This window comes from Anas acuta, chromosome 2 (assembly GCF_963932015.1).
Source record: "Anas acuta chromosome 2, bAnaAcu1.1, whole genome shotgun sequence".
Classification (NCBI taxonomy): domain Eukaryota; kingdom Metazoa; phylum Chordata; class Aves; order Anseriformes; family Anatidae; genus Anas; species Anas acuta.
In genome coordinates, this window is record NC_088980.1 from 27,426,992 (window position 1) to 27,453,210 (window position 26,219).

The 26,219-nt window shown below is 37.1% G+C and overlaps 1 protein-coding gene and 1 long non-coding RNA gene across 4 annotated transcripts in view; both read left to right on the forward strand.

Annotated features, from left to right (window-relative positions):
* NXPH1 (neurexophilin 1) overlaps positions 1–26,219 on the forward strand; it is a 152,685-nt gene that overhangs the window by 76,800 nt on the left and 49,666 nt on the right. The window lies entirely within an intron of this gene.
* The window catches only part of LOC137851677 (uncharacterized), a 39,547-nt gene continuing 25,412 nt past the window's right edge, over positions 12,085–26,219 (forward strand). The window contains exons 1-2 of the long non-coding RNA XR_011093348.1: positions 12,085–12,161; positions 14,787–14,886. This is a non-coding gene — a long non-coding RNA (uncharacterized lncRNA). The remainder of the gene's footprint in view (positions 12,162–14,786; positions 14,887–26,219) is intronic.

Genomic DNA, 26,219 nt, shown 5'->3' on the forward strand with positions numbered 1-26,219 from the left:
TTGAGGAAATTGGATAGCCTGTGTTGTGGTCCAGATTCAGCCAGTAACTTCTGCTGTTGTTTTGAAAAACATCACTGCATCTTGCATTATGTGTAGTGTTTGCATGTGTATCCAGGAAATGAGAGAGCAAGGAACCTTTTTTTTTTATTTTATTTATTTTTTTATTATTTTTTTCATATACATGTCCCACTTTAAATATCTTGTGCAGGAGAACAATCTCTAATTTCTTCACATCAGGGGATCAAGGGACTCTTCCTTCTACAAAATGATTTTTGTGCTTTTGCAAATAGAAAGATCAGGAGAGCTGCAACATGCTTTGAGATAGCAAATGATATGTTTGCCCCAGAGAAGCTGTAATAAAAGTTAGAGATTGGGAAGGGAAAGAAAATTTATGCAATACAAAGGCTGAGGTACTTTGGGAATCTGTTATCCAGGGAAAATCCAATAAAGATCAGATTTACAAACAAGTCAAGGCTTTGAGTATGCGATTAAGTACCTAATTTCAATGCAGCATTTTTTGTAACTGGGGCATGTAAACTTAACTCGCAAATAGGTGTTCAACTACCTATTTACATATAAACGATATGAACATATAGTGGTGGTACCTGCATATTAAAATAACGCGTATTGCTCTATGCCCATATTTCATGAAAACAAATATGATTTTGGATCTCAGTAATGTGCTAAAGCTTAAAATATTTGTCCATGTTTTTTTTCCAGAGAATTTTAACAATTCTCTGAAAAGAAGTCTTGCAAATTGTTTTCTGGATTTCTAGATGCACTAGATAGATGATCAAAAGATAGATAATGATAATTATCTATCTTAATAATTATTAATGACTAGATAATGATCAAAAGGGCATAATAGAATGAGATATTTGTATTCAATCACTTTCCTGCTTCATCTGGGAAGGTGATATCTGAGCATCACGCACAAATATTAACGTTTTTCATTGAGGTCCTCTGTAGTTGTGCATCAGTACATTGATCATATTGTCCTGTGTTATGTTGCACATCGTATCAGCACAATGGGGAAGATCACAAGATAGTGTATGAGAAAAAAATAAGAATTAATGTGGTCTGCGGTATTAAACTATCTCTTTTGGACTGCTGTTTCTCAGAAGTCAGGAAAACACGCTGGGCTTCTATGTCAAGAGTGTTCATGTTGACCCAGGCATCCTATGGGTCACTGAATACTTGAATAGTTCTTGAAATTTTCAGCACATTTAATTCCTCAAATGCCACTTTAAACATTGTGCACAAGGTTAATACAGCTGCATAGTGCATTCTTTTTTTTTTTTTTTTTTTTTTTTTACTCACTCCAAGAATTAATTTGTCTCTTCCTGTGCCTGAGAACAGCACTCCTGTTTCATTTAAACTCAAAGACTTGCAGGAAAAAGAGTAAACTGGAAAAAGAGTAATGATTTCTAGAATTCTGCAGGAAGTCTGAGTCCCAAATCCAAATGTGACATTGCTTGCAACTACATACATAATGTTCCCATGCATTTATCCCAGCTATAACCAATAGCTAATAAATTATAGAGGCCCAATGTGATTTACACACAGAGGTTTCTATACAGGACTTTATGTGAATGAAAATGACTACTATTTCTTTTTCTGTCCAAAGAAAAGAATCAATTGAATTCTTGTGGAGAATATAATTTTCTTCCATTTAGTTTTAAATAGCATTAGCACAGCAATCAGATTTTGAGGTGAAAGATAAATACTTCTGGACCTGGGTCTGAAAATGTGCAAAACATTAGGCAACAAAGAGAACAACTCCCTCGCCTTTGTATTTCAAAGGGCATTAACATTTTGCTGTATAGGCGGATAGCTTCTCAGACTGTTTTGCCTCCAGGTGACCTATTCCATTATTTTAAAGCCGTATTAAATGCCCTCTGAGTGTTTATGAAAAAAAAAAAAAAAAAATTTAAGCATTAAGATTTTATCATTATTTTAAAGTCACATTTGATATCACAGTATAAAAGTCATGCTACTAACTGGTGATTGCTTCTGATGGTGCTGTACTTTCTACAGCAGAAACTTCAAAGATTATTGTAAATATGTAACAATACAGAGAAAACAGTCTAGCACTGTCAAGAGAAAAGGAAAGGTAATACCATTAATCCTTAAACTGCATTTAACATTACACAAGTAGACCAATGCCCATAATTATAAAAGGGAGCGGTAACAATGTGATAAAGCCAATCCTATGTGGTCATCTCCAGTGCTCAGAAAAAGGGAACCAAATAAATAGGGGTAAGAATCCAAGTCTCAGTGGTGGAGGAAATGCCTGTGCATGTGTATGGAAGTAGGGGAGGGAGTCAGAGGGCAGGTGGGGGGAGCAATGAGGGGTATCTGCAGATGTGTGGGTAGGGAACACGGGTTACAGAGACAGAGGATGAGGAAGTCTGAGTCAGGAGTTGGGTGCAGAGTTGCGGCTGTGGCTGTGGGCTTTGAATGCTGCACTGTGGATTAGTCTAGTTTTGTGGACAGAAGAAAGATTTTCTTTATAATTGGGGGCACGCTGGTGAGATAATGGCTTCTGGTTCATGATTTTTGTTTTCTAACAGAGGAAGTTATATTTTTTCTTTCTCATACTAGGTTGGGGTACATATACACCAGTCACATGTCAGGTGGCTTTAATTATCCTTTTAAAAGAGAATGATTAGAAATAAACGAAGTACAGTTAAACCTCTGGGCTACTACTCACATTTTCCTGGTCTTTCATTGGATAGATTCCTCTGAATGCAGTGAGAATTTGCCTGAGTAAAACAATGAATAAGAACCTTTACTTATAGCTTTAATTATGGAACAGAGCTACAGGAGAAATCAATGTCACATTCATTTAAATTTGGAATATTGGAGCATGTTATTAGTCTCACTAAACCAGGGCCTTGCCTTTGTTAGCAGTGCAGATCTAAGGCAATCTCGTTGTTTTTTTCTCACTGTTTCCTTACAGGTAGATTGCTACAGTTCCAAGTAACTGCAAGACATGGCAGCAGTTACTGCTCTTACTGATAAATGTTGCAATGAGCTTGACTAGGGCATACTGAGGTACCTTTGAGGTGATGAATAAGAGCTTTTAAAGGCAAAGCCCTGGACAGAGTGATGTATGAAGTATTCAGTCTGCCTGTTTGTGAATGGTTGTGTTAGGCTGATAGCTGTGCTATAATGCTTTCACAGCAATGAGCTACTGAAGACTGTGTGCCTGTGAAATGTCTGAGTAAACACTGTGTAGCTGCATCCCTTCTCAAGCAGACCTTAGGGCAATATTTCACCTGTTTCCCTCCTATTTTGAGGAAAGGATGAGATTTTATTGGTTTCTCAGGGGCCAAGTGATGTGCTTGGTTTTGTCTCCCTTCCCTTCTTCTTGCTCTTTGCTTACTGTGTGACCTGGCCTTTGCTCTTCCTCCTACATGTGATGTTAAATTTGAGGAAGGTACATTGTCATCTGTAGTGCCCTGTGTACAAGCAGAGGCTCAGTATCTGTATCATGGCATCACATTAGGATTCTTTCTCCAACTTTCAGACTGTGTTACAGGCTTTTAATACCCCTTTCTTTTTCTGTCACTTGCAAGTAGATGTTCTTTCCTGTTTTTATGGTTTTGGATCTGAGGGGAAAAAATCAATAAAACATTCAAATAAAACCACAATGAAAAAGAAAGAAGGCACCACACACGGAGCCCAAGGATGTGTGCTCTTTTGGTGGTAATGTACTTGAAAGACTTTTATACTTCTGAACAAGAGAGAATGATTGCTTTTAAAGGTATATTCAAGGATACATACAAAAAATGCTTTGTGAATATCAGTGGATGAAGACTTACATTTATAATAATCGATGAAAGAAAAATAAACTTGACACAAAAAACTTTTCAGCTTACATGGTTTATGAAAATGTAATGTAGTATAAAAACATACCATCAGTATCTGATTCAGAAGATAAGCAGGAAGGAAGCAACTATCCACACTGAAAAGGCAAACATTAGGATTAAAGATTAGAAAAAAGACTGTGCCATTTTGCTAGAATGCCCATCAGGGCAGTTTGTTTGCACTCAGTAAAGCAAAACCTTTTGCTGATGATGTCACATTGTTTTTAGCTGACATTTTGAAGTATGCATCTATGATAAACATGTAGGGGAAATAACCTGTACTGAGATGACAGGAGGTATGATTAGATCATGAGAAATCCAGATCCCTCAGCAGAGAGATGATATTGAGAACAGACTAAAATGCAACTAGACAGGTTGTGAAGAGATTAAGGCTTGCATGACACAAAACTGTGAGCTTGTCGCACAGCATGATATGGGCTTATAAAGCAGTCTTTCTTCCCTCCTTCGAAGAACCTTCAAATCATTCACTCTGAAGGGAAACAATTGCTGAGAATTTAGGCAGGGTATCTTGCACGCCTAGTAGGTTGCAGCTGACAAGTGGCAGAGCAAAGCACTTATCTGATGACAATCAGCAAGTGTGGGACCAGGTGGGCTAAAAGAAAGGAAGAGTACCTACAAACAATGGGTTGCCTACAAATCAGAAACACCCAGGATATTATCTTCTGCTAATAGAAATCAATATAGCTCATATACAGATGTACAGAGAGTTTATCTCAGAGGCATGAGAAAATGTGCTTGATCTTCCCCTCTTGCACACAGAACATAAATGTTCTGCCAAGTTGCCGGGACTGTGTCATTCACTATAATCCATGACACAACATACCAAAATATTTGTGGTCATTATTTCTCTATCATCCTGAATTTAAACATAATTTAATAGTTCCCTAATTCATTTCTTACAACCACACTACAGGGGTTTACATAAGAGTTTAAAAATAATAAGCCATATTCCTTCTCTGCAGAAAAAAATAAAAATAAAAATAGTTCTACAATCTATATTTTGTACCTCATCTTTACTTGACTAAAATTTTAATTGATATAGAATTTCTGCAGGAGCAGTTTAATGGAGACCTGGATTTTTTTTACTTTTCCTCAAGTGGTAGATATGTTTACATCCCCCTCAAATCCTGAGTTTCCATAAATATTTAAATCTTATTACTTAAATACAAAACTTATGTAAGAATGAAGATATTGCATTTAGTTGAATTAAACATACATCAGATAGAAAAAAAAATAGTAGATTATTGGAATATACATTTATAATCATAATATTCTGTTTCCCCTGTAATTATTAGGTCAAACTGAAGTTTAAATTTAAGGTCCTTTGTAATATTTTCATTGCTGTGACTCTTCACTGCCATCTCCAGATGTCTCAATAATTGGAAATAGGGTAGCGATTTCACATCATTCCTACAGGGGACACAGATGAAAGGATTGAGACTGAAGGGATAACACATGAAAAGAAGCAGATGGAATTATTATTGCCAAGTCCAACACGCATTCAGAACAAGGTGTCAGAATGGATTGATTTCAATAGAAAAATTGCCCTAGTAACAACAGAGTTAAATGTATGAGTAAGGACCTCAGGAATTGGACTATTGTTTGATATTTCCACAATCACTTTGCATGTCAGTCAGCATTAGTGACTGTCTGGGAAGCTGACACTGCCTGAAATAGTTTGGTTGTTAAGTATTGGCAATGGTCTGATTAGCCTTGTTTTGAATGAGCATTTATAGTGTAGATAATTGTCTTTATCCTTGTCTTGTTGACTAGTATGTTCTATTATTTCTTACACTTGTAATCCATTTGAAGCCTGCTTTCAACACAAATACTTTGTGGTGGTGCTTCCTTCCCTAACAGCTTTTTAACACCCTCAGTCATAACTTAATGTTGAGTGAAAAACATCAGTAGTACTGGGTGTAGCCTGTGCATGTATTTTTGTAGGTCTAACTGCATTCAGGCTTCTACTGTAACTGACAGAGTCTGAAATTATTGAAAAGTCTCTCTTGAGTATTATGATGTTCTTAACCCAATTTAATTCTTTATGAGCTGCACACTGTGAGCAGGCAAGTCAGTAGGTGGCATGCAAATTTTGCTTTTCATTAGTGCGAGTATATAACTATAGGGTCTCTTTTCTAGCGCAGTTGTGTTCTGAGAAGTGACTATGTAAAAATATCACTTTCATGAACATGATCTCATTCTGCATGAACTACAGATTTATTTATTATAATGACATTAAAAGAAGGAAGTCTTTCCTAATGGCAAAAGAGAGGATTTGGAGTAGGACAAGTAATATGTAATTCCCCAGTGTTGGAGTTTCCCTAATCTTGAATCCAGTTTGTTAATGTGTTGGTAGCTGACTAGTTTACTGAAGTTTGGTGCAGGATTTCAATGCCTTTCTCTCACCAGTCCTGCAATTCCCTCTCCATACATAGAAGCCATGTAGGACCTTGGCTTTCCTACCTACTCTGGGTCAAGTTTTTGTCCCAGGGTGCTGTGAGGTAACAGTGTCCTCCCATTAGCTACCTTTTTAGCAGTGTTCTTTTGACCTCTTCTGCCTTACATATGGCTGTTCTGTGGAGCCAACATCCACCTTGCCTTGATTATTAACCTTAAAAAATTGAGCAATCTCTCTGGTCTATAGGAGTTCATGTGCCATCTTTCTGGCAAAGAGCCATGTCTAGAGAGAAGGGCTGTGAAAGAAGTGCTGCTGTGCCCACCTAGGGTGCTTGAGGTTGGGAGTGGAGTGCTATGATAGGACCAGACCTCTTAATTTCATGCTCCCAGATCAAAGAACTGCAATGAGAATTTAGCTTCACTTTTGTTGTCACATCACATTTTTTTTTTTCAAGGAATTCACCTTGATGGAGCACTGAAGATGCTGCTATGAAACAGAGCAGTGTGAGTAAACCCCAAATAAGTGCATTAGCTGTGGAAATGAGAGCTCTTCTGCCAAAGATCATTGCTGTTGAACTTTGAAGAAGCAACAGGAAATATAGTGCCCAGCCACCTAGTAATTTAACTCTGATTCATAGTACATCTGTCAGCAGTAGATTCCTATTGCTGGCAGGAACTAGAAAAAAGAAATACTGCCTGTCATCAAAGCAGTTCAGCAGACCTTCCTGTGAATCCAGCAGTAAGCATCATTCGCTCCCTCATAGCAAACTTATATGGGACAAAATGAACAGTTTGATAATAAGACCGATCATAAAATGAAGTGTTTTGTGTACCTTTTTGTTCTTATTCTCATGCCAGGTAGGTCAGTTTACAGATGGGAAATGTCTTCAGAAGTTAGTTAGAATGTTTCCTTTCCTTTTTTGGACATCACCAATCACATTCTTATATTATTGTTATTTGAACTATTGGCAAATGCTAATTAGGCAATGATATAAAGCCTAAAGTAATTAGGTACCCATATAGAAACCTGTGTCATAGACAATATCTATAAACATCTCTATAAAGCTAGATGGGCTTTACAAATAATGGCATGTGTTTCACCACTTCACTGAGAATATTTTGTGGATAATTGATAGATGAGGAAAGAAGAGAACAGCTGGAATATTTGACAGTATTCTCAGGGAGATGTTTTGCTAGGGAAAGGTTTAGGGAAAGAAGCATAAATGGTACCTGTAATCATTAAGATTATATATACACTCAGATATGCAAGTGGCCACCTTCCACACATAACAACAAGGTACACATTTCTAGATTTAGTGTACTTTATATAGGAACTTTGTTAAAAAAATATTTTTTAAGAATTTAAGAATTTAAGAATTACTTTGACAGGCTCCTCCATATCCTCTCTTTTACAGCAGTGCTGAAGTCTCCTTAAGGTTGCAGCTTTGGGTGTAATTGGTGGAGATGGTTTCAACCGATGTCAATAGCTTCTTTGTAGTTTGTGTCTTTAGCATCTTTTTCTGCTTGTCTAGCATGTTAACAAACCAGCCTGGACTCTGGCATGAGAAAAACACCCTTTCTTTGTCTTTGAAATCTCAGGCAAAATCTGAAGTGAGTATCCTGAGGAAAGCAATATTAAGAAAAATATTAAGAAGAATCTTACTTAAGAAGGGTATTAAGAAGAATCTTAATAAGCAAATGGGTTAGACTGTTTTTCTAATGTTTCTGGCCTTTCACAGTACCTTAGAATGATTGGGCGTGGACCTAGGTTTCCTAGGCTCACTTTATGGAGGTGCTTTAGCAAACAAATTACACTAAAGCACCCAGCTTTTGGTATCTTATATCTTCCTTCCCTGTTAAGTCTGCTACAGTTATGAAAGTCAGACACCTACTTTTAAAATATTATTCTGGTACAACATATTTTCTCACAGCAGATGAACTTTTTCATGTTTGCAACTTGCCAAATGTAGCTTAGAGATTTTTAAATGGAATCAGAAGTGAATACGTTTTCATTGATATTTATGGTGCAGGCTTGGAGGGAAGGTGGGAAATACAGTGAAAAATAAATATGCTTTTTAATAGTCATTCTTTTTTTTTTTTATAGTACATGATGTGTTTAGTAAATAGTATATGTGAAGATGTGACTTTATTTTTTTTAAATCTAAAACATGGATAATTTTCTAGAACTGCAGTAGTGGCTGAGAAAAATGTATTTTGGAGCAGCACCAAGTGAGCTGGCATATTTACAGAACAGAGTTGTGCTGAGAACACTTTGCTGCACAGTGAGCTTTACATATACATATCACTGAAAATCGCCATTAAGAACCGTGATTGCTGGTTAAGTATGATGGAATAACAAAATGGATTAATAAGTAAATAAATAAATAAAATAGAAAGAGAATGTGATTGTGTGAAAGCAATGTTCCTGGCTAAAGGCTCGCAGTTCCTGAGGAAAAGGGAGTACAAGAGCTCCCTTCCCCAAGAGCCCTGCAAACTGTGGCTGGAAAGCAAGGCAGGGCAAAACCCAGGTGCCAGGTTAGTCCTGCTCTCTGCCTGAGCAAGCAGCCCTGAAGAAAGAAGGGTGGTGGTGAAGCATCTGCCGGTGAGCATCCCAGGATGCTGGAGCCTGACCACTTCTATGTGTCTCCTGGGCTGGCCACTCTCTGTAAGAAACCTTGTTGAAATGAAGTTACTCTCGGCCATCCAAAGCTCCTTTTCCACGTGTTCTAGTTCTACCTGAGTATTTACTTAATTATTTTAGCTGCATCTCCAGCAGAGAGGGAGGATACACTCTCACTGGTTGAACACTGGAGATAAGAAGGGGGCTGCAAAACTCACCCTTCCATAATTCTCCGGGCAGTTTACTTAATCCCACAATGCCTGTGTTGCTTCACCAACCCATTTGCTGCAGACCTATTTGTTAGTGGGGAGAGACATCTCTCTCTTGATCTGCAAAAGCATTCACTGCCGCTCTGATAAACAGATTGCATTTCAAATGAACTTGAAACATAAGAAGATGACAGTTTAGGAAATGTAAAATTGAAATATGAATGGGTTATACTCTACTGTATATGTGGGGGAGGGAAACATGATAACTGAGCAGTTTAAATAGCAGGGTTCCCCTCTGTTTCTTTTCTTCCTAGTGCTTGTGGTAAATTACGGGCTTAGTACTCAGACTCCAGTGCATATTTTACCACCTTGTTTCATAAGTCTGAATACAGCATTTAGTGGGAGGACAGCCTGTAATTATGTTGTAAGTTATCAAACAAACTGCAGATGTATAAATGTGAGGGTAGGCTTAACTATTTTGTTTTGAAAAGGAACTTTAATATTAAACAAATGTGTACTTATTGGAAATGGCAGTGTTGAAAGCCTGCATTGTGAGTCTGACTTAATAAACCTAATCTTTCCCTAAAGCTCTGTATATTATGGAGAAGTAATAAGATATCTCAACTAACTTAAATATTTCCTTTCATTTTAGAAAGAGAACCCCACTTCTAAAAGTAATTAATCATCTGTTTTAAAGCATGCCTTGTACATGACCAGATTTTTGATATCACCTGTACAGATGCAACCGCTTGCACAATAATCAGACACATTTATTCACAGTAGCTAGTTAGAACAAATACATAAAATGTTTGTGTGTATTTGGAGAAAAGTAATATTTTATAGCATTCATTTTTTTCGAAATCCTGCCTGTAAAATCAGATTTTGACAAACAGAGCTAGATATGAACCAACCTCCACCAAAAACTGCAACTGAACCTAGGGCAAATATTTAATATTTCTCATGAGCTGTGGTTTGTATTACTTTAGTTTTTACTGCCTTCTGTTTTCCATTTTTCACCTAGGACAGAGGGAATGCTACCTGAAGTCTGCTATTTTTTAAATACTTCTAACGCATCTTAAAGGATGAACTGCCCTGAACATTTTTTAGTCCATTTTTGCAGGCGCAGTAGATTTGGATCATTCAAACATATACTACATGAGCATGTGGATAATGGGCACTCCTCTAAGCTGACATCAACTACTCTCAATTCTTTTTGAAGTCTTCCTGCTAAATATGAATGAGATGCTGGTATAGGTACTGTACGGGAAACGTGCTAAAAAGATAAATGTTATCCGTTGCCTTGCTAAGTAGTTTACATGGTTATGAATGTCTGGGTAGACAAATATGACCTCTTCTGATTAACCAAATAATGATAGTGAAAAAAACACAAATATTTAAAATTTATTTGGTGTGCAGAAATATGCAGTTATTGTCAGAAAGGACAAACAGAAATCAGCATGATTTATATGGAGTTTGGTTTTCTGCTTTGAACCAACAGTTTGGGTGGATTTGCTTATCATCATCTATGCTTATTTAAGGAGCAAGGAATCAGAAGAAACCAGTGAAGAAGCAGAGTATAGTTTATGGTACTGGGAAAGAGAACAAAGAAATAAGAGAGGAGGAGGGAAGCAGGGAAATGAAAGTCATTTAATTCATATGGCTCTCAGTGGGGAGACTATCTAGAGACCAGGGGTGGTGGCAGATGGAAGCAAGGAGTTCATTCAGAACTCACACTTGAGGTATTTTTGGTATTTGCTTTCTACTTTAGTTTGACCTTTCATCTGAATGTGCCAGCTCGCCTGCTGAGGAACCAGCATCCAGAGCTTGCATGGTCCATAAGGCTATGGATATTTCATGTTGAATCACATACTTTATACATTGTCTAATGCATAAGGAATGTAAATCATTATTACAGACATCTGTATTTTTTCCTGAGGTTAGAGCCTTTAAAAGGATTTTCCTTTTTTGATGAATCCATCCTACAGCAATTAATGGGACTCTAAATTTCTTGCTGGAATGTTTCGCAAACTGTTACAGGACTGAGATAAAGCAGGATCAAATGCTCTCGTATTTTCTTCTCTTTATATTAGATAAAAGAGATTTACAAAGAGACCTGTTAAGTAGAACATTAGTGCATGACTTCATTCATTGTTTACAAAAGCAAAGAGTTGAAGTCTAGCCACAACAACAAGTTATAGAAAGGAACAGTTGTGGTGCTTGACACTTGGACTGAAAAGTAGCCCTTCCTCAAGAGACCAATCCACTACACTCAAGAGATCAGGCGACTGCTTTATTCAAGCTGATTTCAGCAAAAGTATATTTTAACAGACCTATCTGACTGCTCTTCTAGTTAGATCAAGTTTCACCTTCAGTGCCTGCAGCTATGTGACACATAAAGATTGTGTCAAAAGATCTAAAGATCTAAACACATTAGATTTGCCAGCAATATCAGAACTTTTCTATAATGATTTCACAGCCTTCTCAAAAGCCTTTCAAAATTCTTCCTTCCAGTGTTTGAGAGTGATATCTCAAACATACTTGGAGGCACGGTATAATCTGTGCAGCAAGGAAAGGTGTAGCACGAATCTGACTGGTGAAATTTTTGAGCCAGTCCTTTGGGCCCCAGTCTGAAGGTTTAAGAGGCAATAACCTTAACATTTGTGTTGATAAATGCAACCGACAGGCTTTTCATATAACAAGAGAACAAGATGGCAGAAAGATTTTCATTGAAAAAACTGTCATGTTCATTTCCTACTTAATTATGCTTATTCTCTTAGGTTCTATCTAAGTTAATAATAAAGCTCTGACAATTGTCTGGAGGCTTTGTACTGAGTCCTGGGGACCCAGTCCTGATCCTATGTGCTGTAGTGATCAGAAGTAATTGAAATCATCTGATCAATAGGCACAGCTGATGTGTGTTCTTAATCTACATCAATTGCAAGATAATGGGATTTACAGTAAAACTCAGAGGAAAGTCTAAGCTAAGTATTGCTATGTTGGATTTAAAGTAGAGTGTTTACATAGAGTATTATGATGATTCAGGTGAGAGCTGCTAAATTTATATTTTTTGTGGCTGTTTTTTGTTGTTACTGTTATCATAATGAAAAATAAAGGTTGATGCACATATCAACTGTATCCTTTAGAGAGTGAGAGGAAAGGAAAAAAAAAGAGAGAAGGCTAACATGAGTGAAAAGTTGTAGAGAACTATTTGTCTCTTAGTACTGTAGTATGCTATTTGTTATCATTGTGTGCCACAAAGTCTGCAGGAAGCAGGGAAGAAATCTGTAGGAGTGAATTCAGTGGGGTCTGTGTTTTGCAGCATCCAACACCCCATTGTTCTGGAAGAAGTAAGGGAAACCAATAGGGCAGAAATAATAATTGGAGGTTCTATCTCTATGGGCCAGGAGAAGGTCTAATTCCACTCTGAGGTCTGTAGGGCACAGTAACCAGTGTATTGAAAACTGCTAGTGATGCACCAAATAAGCATTTTTAAAGCCAAAAGTATATGGGGAAAAGAAAAATATGTCAGTCACTGTGATGACTCGGCAGATGCCGAACTACCAGCAACTAGAAATGTGTGGATCAGCATTTGAAAGAAGCTTGTGAAATGAAATTTTATTGGCTCCTCAGAAAAATTCATCTTGCCAAAATAGATTTCTTGTTTACTTTCCTTGAGAAAGTCAGTACTTCATCTGTATCCGATTAAATAAATAAATAAATAAAAAATGAACCCCCAATCTTCCACAGCTGAGTAGTAAAGGCCTTGAAAATAATGTCCATCAGATATAGTCCTGCTCCTGTTATGACTGGTTTATAGAAGCAGCTTTTTACAGTGTATGGCTTGCTTCCCCAAACATACAGTAACCTTCCAGAGGGGAGATTATGTAGTCTATAGTCTTCATTTTGAATTAATTCCATGTAAAATCCTATTGGAATAGATAGGAAATTTGGTTGTGATTCTACCCCTCTGAAGTCCCTGAAAGCTTTGCTATACTTTTAGTTCCTTCAGGTGCCAGAGATCATCAGATTCTAGTTCAAAGCAATTATACCATCTGTATGTACAGAACCTGAAAGGAGCTTCTGGCAGTTTTATGAAAATCCACATGAAGATAACTAAAATTACCCTGAATTTTGGGGATTATACAGTATGAATTTGTAAATTACTTAGATCGTCTGCTTCAAAGGAATTTAGGCAAAGATCTGGGCAAGAAACTGTCAGAAACTGCAAATGTTGGAAGATAGACTAACCTACTGCTTTCTGTGTACAATATATGTTCTTCCTTTTGCAGTAAGATCTAAAGTTTGTAAAAAGTTCTCAATTAGTAATCATTCAAACTCAGAGAAAACATCTTTTTCTATTTATGAAACATCAGATAGAACGCTGTCCCATGCTTATCTTTCCCTGATATCCTAGAATAATTCATTAAAACATAGTCTTCTGAAAAATGTTGTTTGTTATGGGCTGTGAACTTACTGAATTTTACTGGTTAGACAATTGTAATTGATTTGGTAGTAAGCATTTTGCACACATTTTTGCCTGTACACCTTTGGTCCATGATGACTTACAGAAGGAAAGCACAAAAACTAGAAGCAAAATGATTTAAAAATTCCACAGTAAATGAATAATATTGTGTATGTTTGAGTGCATCTGTCCAAATGGTTCTGTGAGTTTTGGGGCAAATTCATTTCCATCTTTTCAAAAGGCTGAATAGGATCTTCAAAAAACTGGTGAAAATTATGTATTGTACTATTACTCGGCCTGCTTGTATCTTGAGTTTTGAATTTTCTGTGGGTATAGGAAGACCACAGCATTTACAATACTTGATCAAATACTAATCTCCTATCTGTTTTTAGTTTTTCTCTGTGACCATTTAGATGATCTGTAGGATTTTCAGTGAGATTTGCTCTTCTGACTCCTTTGGGTCTTCAAAATTCCACCTTGTTCACAACATTTTACATACCAACAGATGTGATAAATCCAGTTCTTCAGTTTTTTTCAAACCATATAGAAACCATATCATCTGCAACACCAATTCTCAAAACATCATCACTTTGTCACATCAAGCCTTTGTGGTCTGACAGGCAAGTTGTGTTTTAAAAGAAACGTGACTCATAAAACCAAACACAGTTGATCATTTTTCAAATATTTTTACTTTGTGCCAATCTTCTATAGCCCTGGGCAACATAGGCAAAATGCCAGCCTTGGCAATCTTTTCAGATACTCTAATATGCCAAGTTCTGGGAGAAGCACATTTTTTATCAGAATTGTTTTCCAGCCTCAGTAAATTGCTTCGAATTCTGGTGTGCCTGTTATGGATATGACATCTGTAGACACCACAATGATTGCAATCAAAAAGTAGTGGAGAAAACAGAAAGAGTCAGTGTCAGTTCTGATTCTCACTAGCCCCTTCATCATGACAATAAATTAATACAGCTCGGCTTCTGCTCTGGTAAGCCTTTCCCATAAGAACAAAGTATTAGAATTCCAGTGCTTTACATCCATGGTGAAATATTCTAGAGTGTTACAAATGTAGTGGAAGTGTAGTATGAAATGCAAAAAAGTATGTCTGGGCAATGTCATGAAAAGAATGTACATGCATAAAGGAGTCAAGAATTTAAAATGATAATTCCACAGGAATTTTAACTTAGTCCCCTTTTATCTTGCAGAGATTTTTCTAACACTTCCTTTGGCAGCTATTTGCAAGCCTACATGCAGTGTGGATGTTACATTTGCTAAGGATGCAAATTTTAATTGCTTGACGTTTCGGTGAGTGTGAATTTCTTAACATCACAAAAGTATTCTTTCAAAGAGAATACTTTCCTTCCTTTAAACTGACTACACCTGTGTTTGTCATAATCTGTACTGGTAAGGTTTGATCACAGGGGCTGAAAAGACAGGGAAATTGTCTTGATTATGTTATGTATAATGCTTTCCTAGGATGCATTATGTGTTTAGCACCTAATGGAATATTCTGAGACCTCTTGTTGACTGCACAGGACTTGATAAGTACCTGAAGCCTTGACTTTTTATTACTTTAAGCATACTTATAATCCTATTGTCCTCAGGCATTAAATTGGTGTTTTTATAAATCTTATGTTCCATATAGACCTAGCCACAAAGCCAGATGTGGCCCACAGTGACGTTATCAAACATTTGTTTTTTTATGTATTAGTGAATTCGTTTCTTATCCACTACTTTTAAAGTCAGTCAAATGTGAAATATTCCCCTTTGACCATAAATATACAACATTTTAAGCTTGCAAAATAACTCTTTTTGGATTAAGCAGTATGCAAAAAATGACAAGGACATTTTCTTTAAAGCACAAAAGGCAGTTTTTCATGAAAAGCAGCCATGTTTTACTTTATTCATAAAAAAAAAAAAAAAGTGGTAAGTTTTGGACTGAGAACAAAAATGAAGAAAAAATCAGATAATATTTTTGCTTAAAAAAAAAAAGCAACAAAAATGCACTCAAAATAGGATTTGGCACAAAATTGCCCCTATGTTTATATTTGCTCTTCAGTTTGCTATAAAAATATGACCTTTCCAATGTTTACTCCTTCGGAGGAAGCTCTTATCTCCTGTTTCCTTTCCAGAAGAGATTAGACCAATAGTACTAATGCATCCTGAAAGAAGCCAATAGCAGGACCAGTCATGATTTGTTCCTTCACTGATCAATATGGTGGTACCATGCTACCAACTGGACAGAGGGAGAAACAAGTATGTTCTCTGCTCCCCAGTGCAGGAGTCTCAGTGAGGAAATGGAAAGAAAAGTAGGCTGCAGAGCACACACTAATAAATTGCAAGGTACAAGTATCGCCTTCTCAAGTGAAGTTTGGCCATCAAATTTTTGGGAAGTTTCTCTACAAATGATGTTCTCTACTCTTAGTTCCCAGTATCAGTTGGTATCAGATGCTCTTGTTTGTCAAGGAACCCCCACCACAATATGAATGCATAATCCAATTCTGCTTTAATGATCTGGCTTCTCCTTCTCTGAAGGAGGACACCTTGATTCTATAGAAATCATGTAAAATGGAAGAATGGTACAGCTGGAGTAATAGAATAGCAGGGCAACAACATGCAGAATTTTTCTTTCCCCAAAATGAAGTTAAAAAGAGATAATGAAATATTAATGCATTGTGCTATACCTTCCCTAAAGCTGTTGAATGTCACAAGTAGGCAAGACAGGTTCTCGCATGCTGTGCTGAGGGAGGGATAGTGATTTTTTTTTTAATTATTATTTTTTGCTTGTAATGTTTCATACATTCTCAGATGTTCCTTACTGGTAGGTACTGGTAGATGACCTTATTTATAATAACACAAGACTTCTGGCAATGCAGTTGAACCTGTTAGGCTCATTGTATACGCTGTGTCTATACTGGAAAATTAATACCTGAGTAAACTATTTAAAACAAACGAGATGTTCTGTGTGAAGATGTTTTCTCCTGGCTTTTCAGCTAGAACTGAAATAATTTGGCATTTCTCAACTCTGTTTTTAAGGTGCAGTTGTGACTCATAATCCCTAGTCAGATATATCAACTTCAAAAATTCTGTTTGACCTTAAAGACAGAATTAGGGCTTGATTAATATTCTGAGTATGCTTTTATTTTCACATTTACAACCTTAGGAAGGTAGGAAAATCTTTCAATACGGTTGTCATAGCAAAACCTTGAAATAAATAAAAACAGACCATAAAAGAAACATTCTTTGACTGTAAGAAACTTATCATTTATAAAATACATTTGAAGATAACTAATGGTGAACAGAAATAAAAATAACTTTCCGCTATCTCAATGCAAAACATAATGAAGCAGGCTTTATGGACAAATTTTCTGTGGTACTTCAGAGTGGAGACATGGGAGCATGAAAGAGCCTTCCCCTTACAGAGCAGAAAACAGCACAGTTTCTGCATAGCTCCCATTTTATCTTTGGCCTGTACCAGTCTTTGAGCCTGAACTCTCCAATGTATGGGTTTTGCAAGTTGCCTCACAAATCTGCAACAGAAAGACAAATCATTATGTAGTCTTTATAATTAAAGGTATTCCATTTCTGAAAATAAAGAATTTTTAGTTGCTAATATGCTATAAGTGTGATGAGACCTAAGTGAGGTAAGCTGAGAAAAAATTCCTAGAAATCCCTCACCTTGCAGTGACGTCACACTTTAGTGAAAAAAATAAGATTAACTCTTGATGTGACATTTGGGATAGGCTTTAGATATTTAACCTGTCTATTTCTACTGATAGTTGCTGGCACAGGTTGGATGCTCTTGGTATTTTTGCTATTTTTTTTTTTTTTTCTACTACTGAAACAGCTCTGTTTGTGATCTTCCAGTTATGGTGCAGTGAAGATTTCTGCAAAGAACAGGCATTAGTGTGAATTATTAGATTTAACACAAAATGACACAAGCTGGACATCTTAAAGTACACCTGTATCTGTAATGTTTGCCCATGTAGACAGCGACCAAAAGCAGATGAGTAGGAAAAAAGCATACAGGAATGCCTCCTCAGAACACATCTTCAGTCTCTAACAGTTCAGAGTTCATGAACTACCTCTGACAAAGGATTACAAAATGCAGGTTTATGATACCGGGACAGAGCTAGAACCCATGAGGTGAATGAATCCTCTACATGGGTGGTGGAAATGATGAGCAATTAGCCAAAATGTCTGACTTCAAATGATTTCTGCAACATGGGAATTGGGATAATGAAAATTCTAACTCATTGCACATTGTCACCATTGTTAAATAGCCTAACAATAAAGTCTAAAGTGTCCTATCTTAAGCATGTTTTTAAAACAAAGCAACCAGTTTGGGGGGCAGGGAGGAGCAACAATTTTATATTTAGCTGAAGACCAATTTGAATAGATAAAAAACTTCTAAGTCAATAGTTTATGTTTCTTTCCATTGGTTGTATCTTTAGCACATGAAGCAGACACTACTTTAGTATCCCGTGTTGACCATAGCATTCTATTCTGTTGACCATAGCATTCTATTCATCCTATATTGACAGTTTTTTAGACTGTCATTCTATGAACACAATGAACAATTAGGAGAAATGTGGAATGTGGAAATTTCAACTGCTGGCTTGGCTAAAAAAGAAGCCTCATCTCTGGTAAGTCCCAGTGTAGCAGACTGTTTTGTGGACTAAAATTGTCAACTTTATTGTGTAATACTCCATTTAAATATTAATTAAGGTCCATCTCTACCAAATTTCTAATCTGAGGTGATATAGCCAAGTGTTAAAATGCATTCCTATAAAGTTTCTGGAAAATGAGATTTTGAAAATTTGGCACTTAAAAGGATCTCTGAAGGATCTCTGTCGAGGAGTATGTTTCAAGGATTACTTTACATAGCTGGGGGGTGGGGGTGGGGAGCCAAATGATTAAGAAGCAGGGGAATATTTGGGAACAAAGAAAGCACAAAATGTTCTCTTGTTAATTTCAATATTTAACTTTTTAATTGCTAAGATAATTAAAGGAAGTCAAACATTTTTTTTTTTTTTTTTTGCAAGAGGAGTTTGTTTTGGAAGATACTGATGTTTTGCATAAACAAGATAACTGCTGCACTGAAAGCTTTCTTGACACTGGCTTGAGACTGATCAGCTGGAGATGCCCAAATGTTCACTCATTTTGGATATTTTATTTCCATTACTCCCTGACTAGCTCCAGCAGTAGCTTCCATATTAAAGCATTGGAATTTTGACATTTGCAATGAAACATGCAAAAGTCTTATTGCTTGCCATAGCTGTATTCTTCATTTTCCTTCAAACTCTGCAACTTTACCTGAAAAATTTGAGTTCATAACTGTGCAAGGAGGTTAAATGGCTTTCAGTTAGCAAAGATACTTGTCCTCCCACTGCAGATGTGGTATGAGGCACAGACTGACCCAATAGCTTCCCCTGACTTGAGTTCAAGTCTCTAGCTTATACACTGTTCCTTTTTGCTCTGGATGGTGTTACTGCAGGTTGTCTAAGTTTTTCTAAGAGATGACTGACCCTGACTGCTGAAACATCAACAAGGCTCTACATTCAAATTATTTACAATTTGCCAAAACTATTCAAAGAAGGAAAATTGCTGATATTCCACAGTTTGTAGGAGCATGCAATTTCTGCCCCTTCCTGGGTCCTCATTTCTGGAAAGAAGAACTCTTCTGGTATGATGGAAGCACCCTTATTTGAAGCTTTCTGAACCTGGGAGAACCTCTTGTGTTCCCATGCATATGAACTGCTGCTAAACCCCCAGATCACAGTTCCGTAAGGTTAGGGAATGACAAAATTCTAATAATTGGCTGATGTTGTGAATATTGACTCTATCCTAGAGAATCTGAGCTTCTGCCAGAAAATGTCCCCTGGCTAGTGTAAACACTTGCAGCTACCAATTAACAGTGTCTTCTAATTTCCCTGCTCTGCCGAGAACTGAGCTGCTTCTAAATAACAGTGCTTCTTCTAAGGCAGTAGTGCTGTGTTCAACTTATGCTAGTCTAAGACTAGTACAAAGAAAAGGTGGACTTGCCCTTCTCTCCATCCTTTCCGCTTGTTGTGTTGGCACTAGTGAGTGTGTGGCTCTGATGACTTACACTGAAAAACAGGACTTCAAAAAGTAGTTTTCCTTTGGACCAGTAGACTGATGTGATTCTTTGCATGGCTGTATCAGCTCAGTGTTACAGCTGATGAAAAGGATGGAACAACAATCTGTGTCCATGGGAAAAGGGATCATTCTTTTCAAAAGCAGGGCAGTCCTGGATTGGTTTAAGCCATATTAAATGACTCCTTCATACCTTGTGACACCTCTCTGAATCATTTCTTGTCTCTCAAAGGATACAGAACTTGCAGTTTTAGAGCAGAGTTGAAAGAGTGGATGTGACAGGATTAAAAGGAACAATGCAAGAGTGGCTCAAGAGTGGCTCAGAAGACATGGGTGGTTTGCTGTCTCACTAAGAATAGCTTGTAGAATTAGTGATAACCTGAGACTGACTTATGCAAACTTACTTCAGCAGCCTCTTAAATTGGGCTGGTGGATAAATGGCACATTCCTTACCCTTTGTACTCAGTTCTAGTGAAGCTGTGGCACCCGTGCTTCATTATATTCCTCTTTAATCAAATAATGACTTTTTAAAGTAATTACTGCAAGGCCTATTGCTAGTACAAAATAGTTATTAGTCTGTTTATGGCAAGTTTGTGTGTTCAGGCCAGTTTGGCAGAGCAGACTGAGCCATTTTAATGACAGAAGATATTTATTTATTTATTTATTTATAGATTTATTTTTATTTATTTTTAGATTTATTTTTATTTCTATAAGGCGTTTATTAGAAAATGTTAAAGTGCCTTAACTCTTGCATTCTTATACAGTGGCTGACTTTGTATAGAACATCAGTCATATTTTCAGTCTTTATTGCCATTCATACTGAAATCAATGATTTCTGTTTCAAAATCTTCATCAGATTGTGTAGATATTTATTCTGAATATCTGCCAGTTTACTGTCAGAGGACTATGAGGACTATCAGAATGGTTTAATTTATCTAGTGTAGCACAATGGCATGTGTCAATCTATTAGACACATTTCCTTTCTTAATATCTTACTCCCATTCTCTTAATTTGGCTTTAGAGAAGGCTACATCATAATGAGCAATAACTACCATACCTCCTGATTGTATGATGACTGATTTATTGAGTCTCTTAGGGACTCAGGATCTTTCACAATTAAGAAGCATATTTATCTTTATTTATTATTATTATTTTTATTTTTAATAACTCTGCATTTACTAATAAAGTAGGGATAATTTTTGCAACAGTTACTGTAGCTGTGTCTGGTTTCATGTCACTGCTCATGGCCATTGAATTAATGCTAATGAGGTTTTCACATTTTTACCTGTTTTCACATAGTCCTACTGTATGGCAGATTTTTTGGATTGTTTTATGGGTTTTTGCTTTACTTCTAACGAATAGGCATCACAGTGATTATTTGATAGAAGCTTTGATTTTGTTTCAAGAAGTTATAGTGAAATCAGCATCTCTCTCTCTCCTTCCTTCCTTCCTTCCTTCCTTCCTTCCTTCCTTCCTTCCTTCCTTCCTTCCTTCCTTCCTTCCTTCCTTCCTTCCTTCCTTCCTTCCTTCCTTCCTTCCTTCCTTTCTTTTTTAATGTTGGTAAAAATGATTTTGGTGTGAAATGAGGAAATATGTATTTCTGTATAAAGTCAGAATCATAGAATCATTAAGGTAGGAAAAGACCTCAAGATCATCTGGTCCAAGTGTCCCTCAACCACCAATGTCACCCATTAAACAATTTTCCAGAGCACCATGTCTAACCTTTCCTTAAATGCTCCCGGGGTGGTGACTCCACCATATCTCTGAACTACACATGCCAATGCCTGACTACTCTTTCTGAGTAGAAATGTCACTAGTTATCTGTGAGAAGAGGTCGACCCCCAGCTCCTCACAACTTCCTTTCAGGTAGTTGTAGAGAGCAATATGGTCTTCCCTGAGCCTCCTCTTCTCCAGACTAAACAACCACAGTTCCCTCAGCTGCTCCTCACAGGACTTGGTCCTTGGTCCTGCTGGCTACACTATTCCTGATACAAGCCAGGATGCCGTTGGCCTTCTTGGCCACCTGGGCACACTGTCGGCTCATGTTCAGGTGAGCATCAACCAATACCCTCAGATGCTTTTCCTCTGCACATCTTTCCAGCCACTCTGCCTCAAGCCCATAGCATTGCATGGAGTTATTGTGACCAAAGTGCAGGACCTGGCACTTAGCCACATCGAACTCATCCCATTGGCCTCTGACCACTGATCCAACCTGTCCAGGTCCCTCTGCAGGGCCTTACTACCCTCAAACAGATTGACAATTTCCCCCAGCTTGGTGTCTGCAAACTTACTGAGGGTGCACTCAATTCCCTCATCCAAATCATCAGTAAAGACGTTAAAGAGGATGGGCCCCAACACTGAACCCTGGCGAACACCACTGGCGACTGGTCACCAGCTGGATTTCACTCCCCACCACTCTCTGGGCCTGGCCATCCAGACAGTTTTTAACCCAGCAAAGAGTGTACCTGTCCAAGCCATGGGCTTCCAGCTTCTCCAGGAAAATACTGTGGGAGACCGTGTCAAAGACTTTGCTAAAGTCTAGGTAGGTTACGTCAACAGCCTTTCCCTCATCCATCAGGCAGGTTACCTGGTCATAAAAGGAGATGAGGTTGGTCAGGCAGGACTTGCCTTTCATGAACTCATGCTGGCTGGGCCTGATCCCCTGGTTGTCTTTCACATGTTGTGTGGTTGCACTCAAATGAGGGTATGGATGCTGGTCAGGCTCAGTTAACAGGAGTTAATTTGGTCTTCAGAAAGTCTGGGTCTGTATTAGGGGATTAGTCTTTTGGTTAGTAACCAGCTGAGATCGTTGGAATAACACAAAACTGAATTTGCTTATGAAAACATTGAGTATGGGCTTCTTCAGAATAGCCATATAAATAAACTTAAATAACTCCCCCATACACCCTATATTCATTCTCCAGATGGACTTCTCTAGTTGCTCCCTGTTTTCTCCTTTATAGCTTCAATCATATTTCCCCTCTGCCTAACATTCCCTCTGTACTTAGAGCCTAGTGTTCTTCCACCTGAGATAAAGGCTTTAGGTTATTCCTGTATGAATTGGGGGAAATAGCAAACCATAAATCATCTTCAAAATCTAATGAAACTATTAGAACTTTTTTGTCTAATCCTAGTACTCTGCATTTTGACTCCACAGATGGTTGAATAGTCTGGATTTATAATTTTCTATAATTTGGTCCAATTTTGTATCCTTAGAAACCACAGCAGATTGCCCATTGCCCATTTATGTAGCCGTTTCTCCAATCTTTGTACTCCTATGCTCCAGTGGAGATCTCAGTGAAGGTTCTCATTCCAGCTGTGCTTCTATCAGTGAAGATGGCCTGAAGCATTATTTTGCTTGGCAACATTTTGAGTTGCCAATGCTTTGCATTTGAATATGAAGAAATTGTGTGCAGAATGTTGGAATTTATTTTTACCCTATCTTATAAAAGCAACTACAAAAATCCTGAGTGACACAATCTTGACAAACATTACATTAAAATGCTCTTAGTTTAACAGTGACCTCTAATTCTTCATCCTCAATTTTGATTCAAGAAATATCTGTAGGTGGAATTTTTCATCTGCAAATAGTTGCAGCTACATTTTAGAGCACTTAGCCTGATTACAGTTCCTACAGAGCTATGGTAAAGTGCAAGATATATGTTGTCCTGCTTCCATTACAGGGTCTGAGTTTATCCTTATTTTTATTTTTTTTCTTCTGCTCCAGCTAATTCCAAAGAATTACACTACTCAGGCATATTTTGTTAAAGTGGCTCTTAAAAACATCCCAGTTTACTGAAGCCAATTTTTTTTCCACAGTAAGCTAAATATTTCAGTAAGTCTATTTGAGAAGTTTTTTTTTTTTTTTTTTTTTTTTTTCCCTCCTACAGTAGTAGAAGTTCTGATTATAAACTGTAATATAGAGATAGATGGAGGAAGAGTTCTTACTCACATCTACTATCTCATAGTATGTTAATTAATGTGGTGAGAGTATGAAACCAAAAGTGAGTCTTCACCATATTGGTGGCTGAGCATGTTACTCCTTGGGATATCAGCTCTTCTGAATGTTGATTGATCACTCATTTTCTCTTATATTCTCTGTCCCCAATGGACAGAGGAACCTTCTCCCACATTATAGAGTCATGTGTTCCATAAACGATGCACTGAAGGAACCATGCTACCCTCTCCCATCTTCTAGACTTTTCATCTATTTTTTTAAATGAAAAATTCATCTAATGAAGACACCAATGAAATGTGTGAACATAGTGGCAAGCTGAGAAGAAATTGGGAAAAAAATCAAGAGGAAAAAATTGAAGTGGTTCCATAAGTTTTAATGCATCCATCTCCTGATGTCCAGTCTACGTAATTTAAGAACTCAGGGTTGTAAAGATGACATGAGAGTAATCTAGTGCCTTGAATTAAGCAAACTGAATTAGATCTACAGAAATGGATTTCTGTTGCTGTAAACCTTCTTTCTCTATAGGCAGTCAATATACTGCCCCAAATAGACATAGGGACAGCATTTACATTTCAAGGTACGTTTGCTCTGTAGATGAAAACTGTAGCATAATGTAAGCTTTGCTTATGAAAGAACAATTCTAAGTATTTAATAGTGCTTACTGGAATACTATATTATTGTTATTTTAACAGCTCTAGCAACAATAGGTTCTTCATGGGGTTATGCATTCTAAAGTACTACCTTTTTATTTTAATATAAGACTAATAACACTGATTAGCAGAGTACAGAACTGGAAGCCATTTTTCAGTAAAAGTCAGGTTGTGTTTTGTGCCCTGCAGTCTGTGGAATTATGTATGTTTTCCTCAGTTTTTTTATTGTTGTAGCTGATACTTTTTTTTTTTTTCTTTTTTCTGTGCCCGTTCATATCTCACTTGACTTCTCAGAAATGAATAAGAACTTTTGATATTAAAAGTTATGTAAGAACCTCCTTCACACTTTTTTTTTTTTTCTTTCTTTAATCAAATTCATTACAGTGGCACAATAATTAAGTGGTTAAGATGGCTTCATTGGCTGAAGGCAATAGATTAAGACATTATCTTCCATTCATCCTGTGTTTACAGATTGGAGGATGAAAGGATGATGTCACATATTTTCCAAAATAATAACCTCTGAAATTAAATGTATTGCAGATGATACATTCCAGGCAGAAAGTGGCCAGTAATGGACTATTATAAATGTTCCCAAAGATCTTTTAATCCTAATAAAAGTCTCCCTTTCTTGTCTCCCTTTCTTGTAAATCTAACCCAGACAAGAAATACTCATAAATTCTTTGGTGCTTTGTTTTTTATATCTCATAGAGTTCATTTCCACTGATTGGATTTCCTCTTGAAATTTTTTTAGTGCAGTGCTTTTTTTTGACTTATTATTTTTTTCAAAATAATGGTTGTATACCGTCTTTGAAGTAGTCAGCATTAAAACCTCACATTTACAAGGAAATACCATGTGAATTTTACAAAATAATCCTAATCATCTGTGACGTGGCAAGTCATAATGCATACATGAGTATTTTGTTTAGAATGATCTCTTGCATGACATATACAATAGGAATGTACATATTGTTATGGAAGATATAGCCTAATCCATCAGTCTTGTGACTGATGAACTTTCTAGACTGGACATGAGAAGGAGATACTGGTATCAGAATATTTTTGTGTTTTTATCTTCAATGAGACTTGAGTCTTTCAAAGACTTGAGAGTTTTATGGCTTGAGATCTAGGCAGTCATACCTAGCATTCAGATACTGGGACAGAACTGATGTTTTGTATATGAGGGCAAATACTGATATTTTATAAGGATAACTCTGTGAATAGTCTATTAACTGTTCTGCAGTATGTTATGCTTGTATTCTACCTTACCTTTTAGCTAGGATGCTTTACAGTGTATTAAGTTATGTTGATTGTAAGGTAAAAAAAATCTGCTAGAATCTCTTTGATCCTACCAGATCTTAACACGTGCTTGACACAGTTGCACTAACTTCATAAATCCATAGCTTACAATGGTGAATACCGACTCAGCTCCCAGTTCTACATTCACTTGTGACTGGGTGTCAGTACTTGAACTCCGTTTATTCTGTCTGATCTTTTCCCTTGTTGATTGCTGGCTCTATTAACACTATTTTTCTGGAACTTCTTAGGATGTGTAAAAACAAAAGAGTTATACAAATGTGTACAAGTGTGACACTTTATGTGTCGATTTTGGCACAACAGCATGCCAGTTTGGGAAAGGCAAAGGCTAATATTCAACAGATGGCAAAGTCTTAAATCCTACAATAATGGCTGTGGTTATTTTCATTACTGTCATTTGATGACACATACAATAGTTGGAAAACACTTGAACTGGGTAATCACAGCAAATATACTCCAAAGGACCAGATGCATTTCAAACTATCACAGTAGTGATGGATGTTTAGGCTGAGTGCCACTTCTGTCTGTATTCGAGGTATATTTACTGCAGAGGACTAGCAGCCACAGTGCTTGCTGTCATACACATATTGCCTTTCTGC